General features: G+C 49.0%; 1 protein-coding gene across 1 annotated transcript in view; it reads right to left on the bottom strand.

Annotated features, from left to right (window-relative positions):
- Nucleotides 1–3,948: 3,948 nt before the first annotated feature.
- Nucleotides 3,949–12,688, bottom strand: part of UBIAD1 (UbiA prenyltransferase domain containing 1) — a 23,892-nt gene continuing 15,152 nt past the window's right edge. The window contains exon 3 of the transcript XR_551432.1: nucleotides 3,949–4,401. The gene's annotated coding sequence lies outside the window, so the exon portion shown is untranslated. The remainder of the gene's footprint in view (nucleotides 4,402–12,688) is intronic.

Here is a 12,688-nt window from a genome sequence, read left to right as displayed (position 1 = left end):
GGTGGACAGCCCAGCTGAGCCCCAGCTGAGCAGCTATATGCCCCCCACCCACCAGCAAGTGAGCCACCATTAAGTGCATCTGGCCACACACCAGGAGAAACTCTAAGCAAGAACCACCCACCAATCCCAGGCAATCCACAGAACCATGAGAGGAAGTAATGAGTTGTTTTTAAGCCACTATTAAGTTCTGGGATAGTTTGTTACACAGCAATAATAAGCTGGACCAATCCTATAATAATCTATTAAGACGAAAATGTAACCTTAAAATAGACTGCGTGTCCTTTGCAGGTGGCAGCCATCATTGGCTCCTTGTGTTATGCACAGTCACTGCACATTCATTCCATCAAAGTGCTCATTGAGCCCTTACTATGTGCCAGTCCTGTACAAGGGAGCAGGATACAGCTATGGCCCATCCAAGTCCCTGAGGATCTGGAGGGCACATATGCTCACTCAACAAGGAAACCACACACACACACACACACACACACACACACACACACACACACACGATGTCCCAGGCATTGACTGTAGTTGTTCCTTCACTATCTACTGAGCCCCCACTGTGTGTCAGCACGGAACTAAGCTGTAGAAACAGCAGGAATGAGACACACAAAAGCCCTGCTTGAAAAAGAAGATCAGTGAGCTAGGCATTCAGCAGAGACAAGTCACGGAGCAAGGCAGGGCTCAGGAGCCAGGAATGCAGGGCAGGGATGGAGAGGATCTGAAAATCAGGACAAACTGAACAATAGGTGTCATATTGCTTTAAAAATAATGTTTCTGAACGACTTTTGATGCCTTTGGGGAAAGGACAGAGCTTTCTAATGAAGCATGTTGGACATAAAAGGTCCAAAAGGGGACTCAGTTTTGCTCTCAAATCTGTCTCTTCCCTGCCTCCTTCATGTCAGCAAAAAGCAGCTGTGCTCCCAGCTCTCCAAGACAAAAATCTACCATCTGTTCTTGATTCCTTTCTCTCCTTTCCCAACCGCCACTCCCTCAGTCAGTCCTGCAGGGGCTGCCTTCAGGTGACCATCTCCCCCCTGACTCCCTCCCTCTCCTCCCTCCCCTCCCCATCCACTCCCTCCTCTTACTGCTCTCTTTTCGTTCCCTTGCACCCCACCCCACCCAGCCCAGTTCACACTGTTTCCTCCTTCAGGGATGAACCAGCATCCTCCTCCTCTTCAGGGCTCCTGGCTCCCACCCTCCTACCCCGTGCCTGCTGTGCACTTGCAGCCAGAGGCTACTTGTCTAGGGAGTGGGTCCTGCCCCACCTGGACCCTCCAGCAGATCCCCTGCTCCTCAGGACAAAACCCAAAGCCCTTGGATTAGGGAGGGGCATGAGAGGCAGCTGCCAGCCCAGCAGGCTGGCTGAGGCCTGAAGCTCACAGGATGGAAGAGAAAATCACTGGAGCTGTGGGCATGTAAATTTGGACCCAGAGCAACAGGCACCCCGCAGGGCTTGTCCTGGAAACCAGGGGGTGGCACACCCCCACTCCCAGCCTTGCTCCCACCTTTGTCCTGTGTACTCCCGTCACTCCAGCCTCCCCTGTCCCGAATGCCTCCTCTCCATCTCCTGTGGTCATGCCCATGCATGGGCCCAGCTAGAGCCACCTCCTTCAGAAGCCGCTCCTGATACCCCAGCAGCCAGTGGACGTGCCCTGTGCAGTGCGGCTTCCTGTGCACCTGTGAGCCAGAGACTCTGTGCTATAGAGAGCTGAGTCCCTATCTCATCTTCCAGCTGTACCTCCAGGCTGTAGGGCGGGATCTGTGTCTGACCCATCCTGGGAGCCAGAGGGGACATAGCACGCGCAAAGGCATGCGGGTGTGCTGGTCTCTGTGGCAAACTGGATGGTTCGATGTGCATAGTGAAAAGTGTGTGTGGCGGGGGATGAAAGGTTCTGCAGGGGACAGGCCACAGAGTGTCCTAAAAGCCGACCAGGCACTTGGGACTGGCTCTGAAGGGGATGAGAGCCAGGGATGGATTTTAAGGAGAGCAACACTGGGCAGCCACACATCGGGCTGTTATGTGTAAAGAAAACCAACCCTGGGACAATGGGCAGATGACAAGCCCCCAACCCTGTCCCCAGCCCTCCTCTGACTGCCCTGGCCTGCTCTGGGGGTGGAGAAGAATCTTACCTGAGTGGTCAGACTCCAGGCCATCCTTGGCCATGATTACTGTAGACTAACATCCCACATGAACACTGATGTAAAAATCTCATCAAATCCTTGGCCTGTGGGATAAAATTGACCACAGAAAAGCAAAGCCAGGAAGCTTGAAGCCATACGCCTGGCCAAGAGAGTGAACAGGACCCAGTGCTGCCTTGAGGGTCTAAAGAAGCAGGGGAACATCCCTGTCATGCTTCTGTTTAACTCAGCAGTCTGGACCCTCAGGACCTAGCTGGTCCTGGTGGGTGACTCTGGACAAGGGGTCCCAACTGGCCAGCAGCCTGTTTTGGTAAATGGTTTTTACTTTTGTAAATGGTTGCGAAAAATCAAAAGAATAATAGTATTTTGTAATACTGTGTGATACTCACATTTCAATGTTTGTGAATAACGTTTTGGGGCAGCAGAGTTGAAGTTTTCCGTTTAGTATCTTCTGGCTGCTCTGGTGGCTCAGGGGCAGAGCTGTCTGAGACCTGGGTGTCTGAGTCCCTGCCATTGGGCACACTGCCAACCACAGCGAGGTGGCTACAGCACCACAGTGCCTCGCATGCCACCCTCTTCTCCACACTGTGGCATTTTACTTACTTATTTCGTCACATGGTAGCTCTGCTAAAAAATACAATTTGCACTCATGTTACCAGAATAGGCAGTCATCCCAACATCCTTGGCCCGCAGAAAAGCAATGGTCAGGAAAACAGGAAAACGTAAGCAAGACTATCTCAACACAGCTGAATATCTTCTTAAAAATTAAAATTGCAGCTTTACACTTAGAATTTCTGTATCTTCTTGGTGGATTGACTTTTTTCATTGTATAATGTCCCCGTCTCTCTCTGGTAATTATCTTTACTCTGTAGTCTATTTGATCTGATATTGATGTAGGCACTCCTGCTTTCTTTTGATCAATGTTTGTGTGATATACTTTTCCATTCTTTTACTTTCAACATGCCTGTATTGTTATATTAGAAGTGAATGCCTTACAGGCAACCTATGCGTGTGACATGCTTTTTAACACACTTCACCTGGCTCTGTCTTTTCATTGGTGTATTTAGATCGTTTCTGTTTAAAGTAATTACCACTTATTTTTGTTTTCTATTTGTTCTCTCTGCCTCTTTTTTCCCTATTTTTGTTTTTCTGCCTTTTTGTGAGTCACTTGAACATTTTTTAGAATTTCATTTTGATTTATCTGTGGTTCTGAGTGTGTCTCTGTATAGTTGTTAATTGTTGCCCTAGGTATTATATTATATTTACATACATATTTATATGTATAAAACTTATCATAGTCTATCGGAAACAGAATTTTTCCAGTTTGAATAAAGCAGAAAAATCTTACCTTCCTTTACATTCCTCTCCATTTATAACATAATTGTCTTAAATATTCCTATACATACATTACAGTCACATCAAACAGTATTGTATTTTGTGTTTCAAATGTCAAATATTATTTAGAAAACTCAAGAGAAAAGTCTATTGTATTTACCCATATTCCTGCTTACTGTGTTCTTTTATCCTTCCTGATGTTATTGTTTACTTTCTATTTAAAGAACAACCTTTGGCCTTTCTTTTGGGGTAGGTCTGCTGGTCGCAAATTCTCTTAGTTTTCCTTCATCTGATAATGTCTTAATTTTCCCTTCGATCCTAACCCTCGGCAGGAGCGCCGCTGCGCTTCCCAAGCGGCGCACTGTAGCAGTGCGCCACCGGGCCGGCCCTAACACCAATGTTCTAAATCATTGATTTATATCCAGTCAACGAAATTTTATTTAACCCGCAAATACATGAGTTGATTAACTATTTACTTATTCGTGACTCAGGTGATTTTATTTCAACAGGAAAATACTCCCAATATCAGGTCCACCTCTCTCCTTGCCCAGACCCGGGAGACAGTCAGTCATATAAACAGACACAGAAGTAGATAAGATCAAGTAGCCAAAACACCACTTGTTATTATACAAACCCAAATTAAATAGAACTGAGAAGAGAGCTGGTGCTCTGGGGATTAGGAAATCCACAAAACCACTGGCATACTTGCAGCGGGACTCTTTGGAAGAGGGAGGAAGAGAATGTGTATTTCACCTGGAAGTTCTTTTAGTTCTCTGGCTTATATTTGAGGCATTAATAGCTCTGTTCATAGAAAAAAGATGAACGAGAAAAGGGTAGGCCGCTGCTCAGATGAGAAATGTGATGTGGACGAAGGCAGCGTCTCAGTTTCCACTTGCATCTATCTTCTCTACCAGTGAATATGACCTTGAAAAAAAGGAAGATAGGATGATGATTAGGAGAAAATAAAATCCCAGGACAGGCAGCGGTCCACCGAGGTGACACTAACTCAGGTTGGGATTAACCAAGTGAACTGCAAGAATTTGTACTTTCAGACTCAGTATTTAGAAACTTTAAAAAAGCACAGGCCACAGGGAAGGAGAAGGGTCTGATGTTAGGACATTGGTCTTGGTATTAGACTGGCCTAGGTCTCAGCCTGGCTCTGCCACTCATTAGCTACATAACACTGAGAAAAGAAGCTATGTCTTAGCTTTCTGTCTTTATCTCTACAATGGAGAAAATCTGTGAATTTATAATCATCATCAAAAGAAAGAGAGAGAGTCCTCTGTTTTCACTATCTCTACAGCAAATAGTCAGCTTCTTATCTGAAGAACACTGAAGCTTAATAATCATTAATCTTGCCCCTTCAACAGGAAATATATTTCAGGGTAGCCAAGTAGCCTCCACTGATAAAGGAAAGCTCTGCTTTACAGAAGAATGCCAGGAGGCATGACAGAAAGCATTGATTTGAAATTTCTAAGGAAATTATTATCAAATAGTGTTGAAAAAGGAAGTCAGAATGGGATACATCAACTTCTTGGCATTCCAAATTGTGCTCTAAGAGCCGAGTTCTCATTTAGAGGGAAGTTGATTAAGGTGTCCGTAGCAGATGAACGATGTGGCCACAGCTGGTGGCAGCATCTTCAACCCACATGCAGTGCACAGAAGAGTTTCACCATTCAGAGGCTTCAGAAGGCAGAATTAGAGTGGGGGTCAAGCACATATCAGGGTGTTAGAAAGGAAAAGCCTCAGTTAGTGTTGAGAGAGCTGCAGCTGGAGGGAGGCAATGGGCTGCAGGAAACCAAGGCAGCAAGGCCCCAACACCAGGTTCTCACGAGGGAGCCTGGCCAGGGGCCGCCACACGGGTTCTGTGGGTCTTGGCTGTTTGCCCTGACCGCTAGGTTGTGGACAAGCCTCCTGACAGGCTCCTGGCTGAGCTGGGCATTTTTCCCCATCCTGCTGCTGTGAAAATGCACGGCCTGCGGGCTTGGATGGTGGGGATCACACTCTGGCCCCCGCCTCTGACCGCTTCCCCAGAGCATCATTTGGTGCGGGTCACAGGAAACCACCCAGTCAGGCGCAGAACAACCACAGACTTCAGTGAAGAGCTCTGCTCTCCATCGTTATGAGAAATGGGGAGGTAAGCACATGATAAGTACGTCTGCCCTGGGCGGGGAGCCTGTGAGTGGTGTGGGCACACACACACATATGCACATACATGCACACACATGCACACATACACATAAGCACACATGCATAAACATGCACACACACCATACAATGCACAGATAAGCATGCACACAAATACCACACTCACCACAGACACATATATACATGCACACATGCAAAATGCACACATACCACACACGTGTACACATATGCACACACATACATGTGCACATATGAACACACCGGCACATGCACACACATACACAAACATAGGCACACACAAACATGTGCACACACCACACACATGCAACACACAAGCATGCACACACACACCACATATATACATGTATGAACACAGGTGCACACCCGGGATCATCTCCACCTGGTGGAGGAGCACTAGGGCAGTCCAGCCTCTCCTGCATGGCTGGTGCTGTCGTCTCATGTGTGCTGGGCCTGGCAGTGTGTGTGTGTGTGTGTGCGCGTGGTCTTGGCTGTTTGCCCTGACCGCTAGGTTGTGGACAAGCCTCCTGACAGGCTCCTGGCTGAGCTGGGCATTTTTCCCCATCCTGCTGCTGTGAAAATGCACGGCCTGCGGGCTTGGATGGTGGGGATCACACTCTGGCCCCCGCCTCTGACCGCTTCCCCAGAGCATCATTTGGTGCGGGTCACAGGAAACCACCCAGTCAGGCGCAGAACAACCACAGACTTCAGTGAAGAGCTCTGCTCTCCATCGTTATGAGAAATGGGGAGGTAAGCACATGATAAGTACGTCTGCCCTGGGCGGGGAGCCTGTGAGTGGTGTGGGCACACACACACATATGCACATACATGCACACACATGCACACATACACATAAGCACACATGCATAAACATGCACACACACCATACAATGCACAGATAAGCATGCACACAAATACCACACTCACCACAGACACATATATACATGCACACATGCAAAATGCACACATACCACACACGTGTACACATATGCACACACATACATGTGCACATATGAACACACCGGCACATGCACACACATACACAAACATAGGCACACACAAACACGTGCACACACCACACACATGCAACACACAAGCATGCACACACACACCACATATATACATGTATGAACACAGGTGCACACTCGGGATCATCTCCACCTGGTGGAGGAGCACTAGGGCAGTCCAGCCTCTCCTGCATGGCTGGTGCTGTCGTCTCATGTGTGCTGGGCCTGGCAGTGTGTGTGTGTGTGCGCGTGTGTGCACACGCATGTGCACCAACATGCAGGTTGTGCTTTTAGCAAGACCTTCTATGTTTTTATCTCAGTGTTTGAAGGCCCTTGCCCTGGCCAGGTTTTCCAGAAAGAAACTTGAACACGGCGGAGCCCAGAGGTTGGGCAGTGACCACGTGGCTGTGGAACTTCATGTGCCTAAGCTATGTGTTACTTTAATTACTATTTGTTTTTAATTCCTTTTTGAGGCTTATCAGCTCTATGCTCTTCTGCTTTGGGATGACGCAAAGGAGGCAGGGGGTAAACTGAGTCCAGGCTTCCATGGACAAGCCAGTGAACCAATGAGGATGTCCTGGGTGGCAGCTTCTCAGTGGTATCTGGCCGAGGTGTCCCCGGTTCCCCCATCCAGAAGGATTCCAGAGCCTCCCAAGGGGACTGGGCTTCCCTCCCAATGTCCTGTGTTGTAGTTGTGGGGATCCTGGTGTGGGTTATTTCAGCCCAGAAAGCCCAGGCTGTGCCAATGAGCTGAGGTTCACTGGTGAGAGAATGCGGAGCCCTGGACGCTGAGCTCCAGCATGCTGTGGTTCAGCTGCCCCATCCCATCCTACTTGGGGGCACCCCTTCGGGCAGGTTTGGAAATGAGCTTTAATCCAAGTGACTCTGACCTTTGGTACCTTCAGGAGACATCTTTCTCTTTCTGATCCTGATCTTACTGTGCTGTTAAGACCCTGTCCAGGCTTGTTTTAATAAAACATTTGTTGTATTATAGTTTTAGGTTTACAGAAAAGTTTGGAAATGAGCTTTAATCCAAGTGACTCTGACCTTTGGTACCTTCAGGAGACATCTTTCGCTTTCTGATCCTGATCTTACTGTGCTGTTAAGACCCTGTCTAGGCTTGTTTTAATAAAACATTTGTTGTATTATAGTTTTAGGTTTACAGAAAATTACAAAGGTAGAAGAGTCCCCATACATCAGCAGAGCAGTCGTGAACCCGTGCTGATACACTAGTATTAAACTCTGCACCCTCTGCATATCTTCTTGGTTTCACCTCATGTCCTTGCTGGACCCAGTTCTGGACACCACATGACATCTGGCTGCCATGTTCCCTTGGGCTCCTTGTGGCTGGGATGGTTTCTCAGACCTCTTGTTTTAGATGACCTAGACGTAGTCTGCCTTCCTTCCTTTTAAATTGTGGTAACACACACACACACACCCCACCACCACCACCACCACCACCACCCCACCACCACCCCCAAGATCCATTCTAAGGTCTGGTGCTGAAGTGACCCAAATGGCCAGAAAATACTGCCAGCTCCAGTGCATTTTTAGGAGCAACTGAGGTCATTTGAACCCTTCACTGCAGAGAGAGGGCTCTGAGCCCTGAGGGTTCTGTTTATCAGGATTGCTGCGAGCTGAGACCCACCCCAGAGGAGCCACCATCTCTCTCTGTTGAAGAGGCCTCTACATTGTTTGTGCTAATCCAAATTTTTATTTCACTGAAGGTTCACCCTGGTGAACGATGGGAGCAGGATTGTAGCTCCAGAAGTCTTCCTACAAAATTGACCAGGACAGTTTGCACCGCCCTGTCTTGTAGAACTCAGTAGCTCCAACTGTTTGCAACCAAAATGTAAGGTCCTTGCTGTCATGGACCAGCTTTCTTACCTCTTTAAACCCTTTACAATGGATTTATTATTTTACAGACTGGGCAGGCAGGGGGAAAGGCAGAGGGATGGGGCTGCACAGAGGATGTACTGAAATCAGAGGTGGCATGGGGGTGACAGTCACCTGCAGTTCCCCAGGCAGAGGTACCCAGCTCCTGCACAAAAGTTAAGGGGCACCAAATCACGATGAATAATATCTTACTGCAATGTGAAAGAAATTAAAATTCGTTTTTATGCAAAAATGAAAAAACTCGACGATGAACAGAGTACCGATATTTTAAATAAAGACAGGATGTCGCTTGTTTTAGGACCCTGTGCTGTTGTACAATGGACAGTTATTTCCAGAGCCCCAGGTCCGCGTGGCTACAGTGGCCCATGCCGGGGCATGTACTCCAGGCAGATCACGTTCTTTGTGGAGCTTCCTGTAACTCTTCACCCTTGCGATAAGTGTACACAGTGTGTACGTTCCTCTTCTCCTCGGCTCCTACACTCCTCGACTCTTAATGGCACTGCAGTTTACAAGGAGCTTTAATGTTTATCACTACATTTATCCTCCAGAAAGAAAAACCCCTCTGAGTAGAGAGTGTCATCCTCTTTTCAGAGAAAAAGAAACTGGGCCTCAAATCAAGTTACTAAGCAACGATACTGAGTAGCGAGTGGTGGAGCTGGTCTTCCCCGACCCAGATCCCCAGGCTGGGCCTTTGTAGAACACAGCCAGCCCTTGCTCCTCCTTCCCCAGCTCTGCACACATGCGTGTCTCTACCATTTCCTTGCTGAGGGTGTACGTGAGTGTGCTTCCATGAGTGTGTGCATACACAGGGGTTTGTGTGCTTGTGTGAGTATGCATGGATATGTGTGTGTGCACGTACTCAGAGTGTATTTTTATACATATATATATACATATAAAAAACAGGTGCTAGCGGCATAGTTGCATGAGTGTGTTTGCTTGCATGAACGTGTGTTTGTGTGTGTGTGCTTACAGGAGCGTGTGTATACACGTGTGTGAGCATATGCGTACACGTGCATGTGTCCACAGGCAGGCTGAGGCTGCTGCAGCCAGACAGTGTACATCTGACTACCTGTGTCTCCTGGACAGTGCCATCAATCCCTGTCATGCTTGGAGAGCCAGCAGCAGCCCGGGAGCTCAGCGAGGATTGCACCCCCTCCTCCATCCAAGGAAGCCCCAGCCACCCCCACCTGCCTCCATCCTCTGGCTCTGGATGAAGGCTCAGGAGCTTGGTGCTTGGTGTAGACATTACCAACACCAACGCTGTAAGAATCACAGAAATGTGCCATTCGTGGGAACCTGAAAGACCCCTGCAAATGTGCACCCCAGCTTCTGGGCTGGTGTCCATCCAGTAATTGGGTTTTTCTTGGGACATATCAGGAATCATTCCAGGTAAGGTAAGACATTCTCTGAAACACTGTCTCCTCCCCAGCTGAAGCCCAGCATCACAGCTTGAGAATGCGCTATCAGCCGGTCCCTCAATCCTCATAAATGTAGGACCACACACTGGCAGCTTTCAGCAGTCTTCTGGCTAAATGTTGTTCTAGCCTGTGTTAGTTTCGACAGGATTAATCATGGAGTCCTACATGAGAGTCCCAGGATCCCTGTTGGTTGGGCAGCCTGTTAAAATATTGTTTTATCTTCTTGCAGTTTGCAAGCTCACAGAGTCCTGTGAGTCATTTTAAAGTTTATTTCTTCTTGGCCAGGTGTTCTGAAACAAAGCAGCCCAGGCAGAGTGGGAGGCAGCTGCCTGGCCTGAGGGGTCTTTGCCTGAGAGTGTTTGAGGAAACACCGGTGCTGAGGTGGACAGAGGCTGGGGGATAACCTGTGGGGGTGGGAGCTGGTGCACGTGGGGACCTTTGCAGAGCCTGGCTGGGCATCCCAGAGGGGGGTGCCTGTGGAGAAGGAAGATCTTGCAGGAGGACAGGGCCATGAGATGGGACCACAGGTTTTTTCCAAAGGCTCCAAGCCAGGCTCCCAATGTGATAGTTGACTCTTCCGTCAGCCAGAAACTATGATCTGTTTTGTTTTGATTTCACCCTGTTATAAGGACTGTATGGTGGCGTTGGTAGGTGGGTAGCTTGCAGGACATATAACCATCTTGGGCAAATCATTTGTAAACTCTGTGTGGTGCCCAGGTTTTATTGAATTAGGTAGAAAAATAATGGCTTTTACCAACTAATACTAATGAATACCCACCTCATCCTCTCTGTTTTTATGGACCCACTTGTAATATTTTAGGCAAATTTAAAGGATCACAAGATGATGAGGCTAAAATCCTACACATTTTGTGTCCTTTGTTCTTTTTCTAAGTAGGACTCTCCTGAGTCCTGTTATTTCAAGTGAGCCTTCCCGCACATTGTCCCAAGATCCCTCCTCCCGAAGCTGCTCTGATTGCACCTCTGCTTGGTTCCCAAAGCCCGTGGGAACTGGCCAGGCTTCCCAGGTGAGTGGATACCGGACATTGCCCACAGCAGGAGGTGCTCTCTTGGTGGGCAGATACATGGCTGCTGCATCAGGTCTGTGATGGACTCACTGCCCACGAGGCCTTCCCTGAGCCCCTGGTCTAGACAGTCACAGATCCCACAGCCCCAGGACTTGGGTGGGTCATTCCCACCTGGTGTTTGTGCTTCTTTGTACAGGTCACACGTGTCGTCCTTCATGTGCATTTTGCCTGCCTCTTCCCGAGTTTCTGCTGTGCCTGCTCAGCCTCCATGAGACTTCATGGCTCAGAGGCCCCACACACAGGGTGACTTCAGCATCTTAGTGACCCAGAGCATAGAGCAGACTGCACATGGAGGGGGGGACAGACATGCGATGACATGCTGGGCCTTGGAGGGTGGGGTTGGAGCAGTGGAGACATGTGGTACTTTATTTGGTGTGAGGTTCGGATACTTTTTCTTCCAGAGTTAACTGTGCTGGCACCATTTGCAATTAAAGCAGCATTTTGTCCCCAACTTGCAATGTCACCTTGCTTGCACGTTAAGTCCATTTCCAGGCTCTGCTCTGTCTCTTCCGTCCATTGCACTCTCTGTGCCAGGAGCAAACTCCATTGGATCACAGCAGCCTTCTGGCTGTTTAACTCTCTGCCCAACAAGGGGAGAATCTGTGTCTTTTGCAGGCAGTCTGGAGACGTGTTTACTGAAGGTGTGATTTGGGGAGAGGTGGGTTGGTTTCTGTACTGGGAGCTACAGTTTTTTTATCTGGAAAATTCAAGACAAACATTCTGACTTCCTCCCAGTGTGGCTGTGGGAGGCCCTGGGGGCCCCTTCCTTCCCCTCGTGGACACCCCTTCCCATCCCTGGCCTGGCCCCTCTCCCAGTAGCCTGTTGAGGGCTCTGTGCCTCTTCAGTCCCCAGTTTTTTGTTTTTTTTTTATTTAAAAGATGACCTGTAAGGGGATCTTAACCCTTGACTTGGTGTTGTCAGCACCACGCTCAGCCAGTGAGTGAACCGGCCATCCCTATATGGGATCCGAACCCGGGGCCTTCGTGTTATTAGCACCGCACTCTCCCCAGTAAGCCACGGGCCGGCCCTCAGTCCCCAGTTCTGCACACCCTCCCTAGAGCTCTTCTATGTCCACGTGGACCCCCTCTGAACACAGGTCATGACCACCCGGGGCCTTCGTGTTATTAGCACCGCACTCTCCCCAGTAAGCCACGGGCCGGCCCTCAGTCTCCAGTTCTGCACACCCTCCCTAGAGCTCTTCTATGTCCACGTGGACCCCCTCTGAACACAGGTCATGACCGTTCCCAGCCCTGGATTCCCAATGAGGACCACGCCAGACTTTTTTAACCATTACCTCGGTTTCCGAGTGTCTTCCTTGGTTAGTTATGCTCTTCCTTCTTTCATGTGGGGTTTGGAGTGGCTCAAGCCTGGCTTTCAAGTGGCCCACTGGGCACTCCTGCCGGAGCCTTTGCAGTTCAAGGTCACTTTGTGAAAAGCTCACACTTTCCCCCACAGATGCCTGCTCCTTCTGGTGTTTCCCCTGGCCTGGCGCAAGCTGGTTCCTCAGACTGGATCTGCTACTCCCCTCCCATCCAACCAGCATAAGTCCCTGTGGGCCTCCCTCAGCAGAATCTCTCGGTTAAGCATCTCTCCTGGCTTGCAGTCCTGCCATTGGCCTCTGCCTGTGACCACAGCCAG

Source organism: Galeopterus variegatus, unplaced genomic scaffold (genome assembly GCF_000696425.1).
Source record: "Galeopterus variegatus unplaced genomic scaffold, G_variegatus-3.0.2 Scaffold3572, whole genome shotgun sequence".
Taxonomy (NCBI): Eukaryota; Metazoa; Chordata; class Mammalia; order Dermoptera; family Cynocephalidae; genus Galeopterus; species Galeopterus variegatus.
The sequence above is the reverse complement of the archived record's forward strand: the minus strand, read 5'-3'. Positions and strand labels throughout refer to the sequence as shown.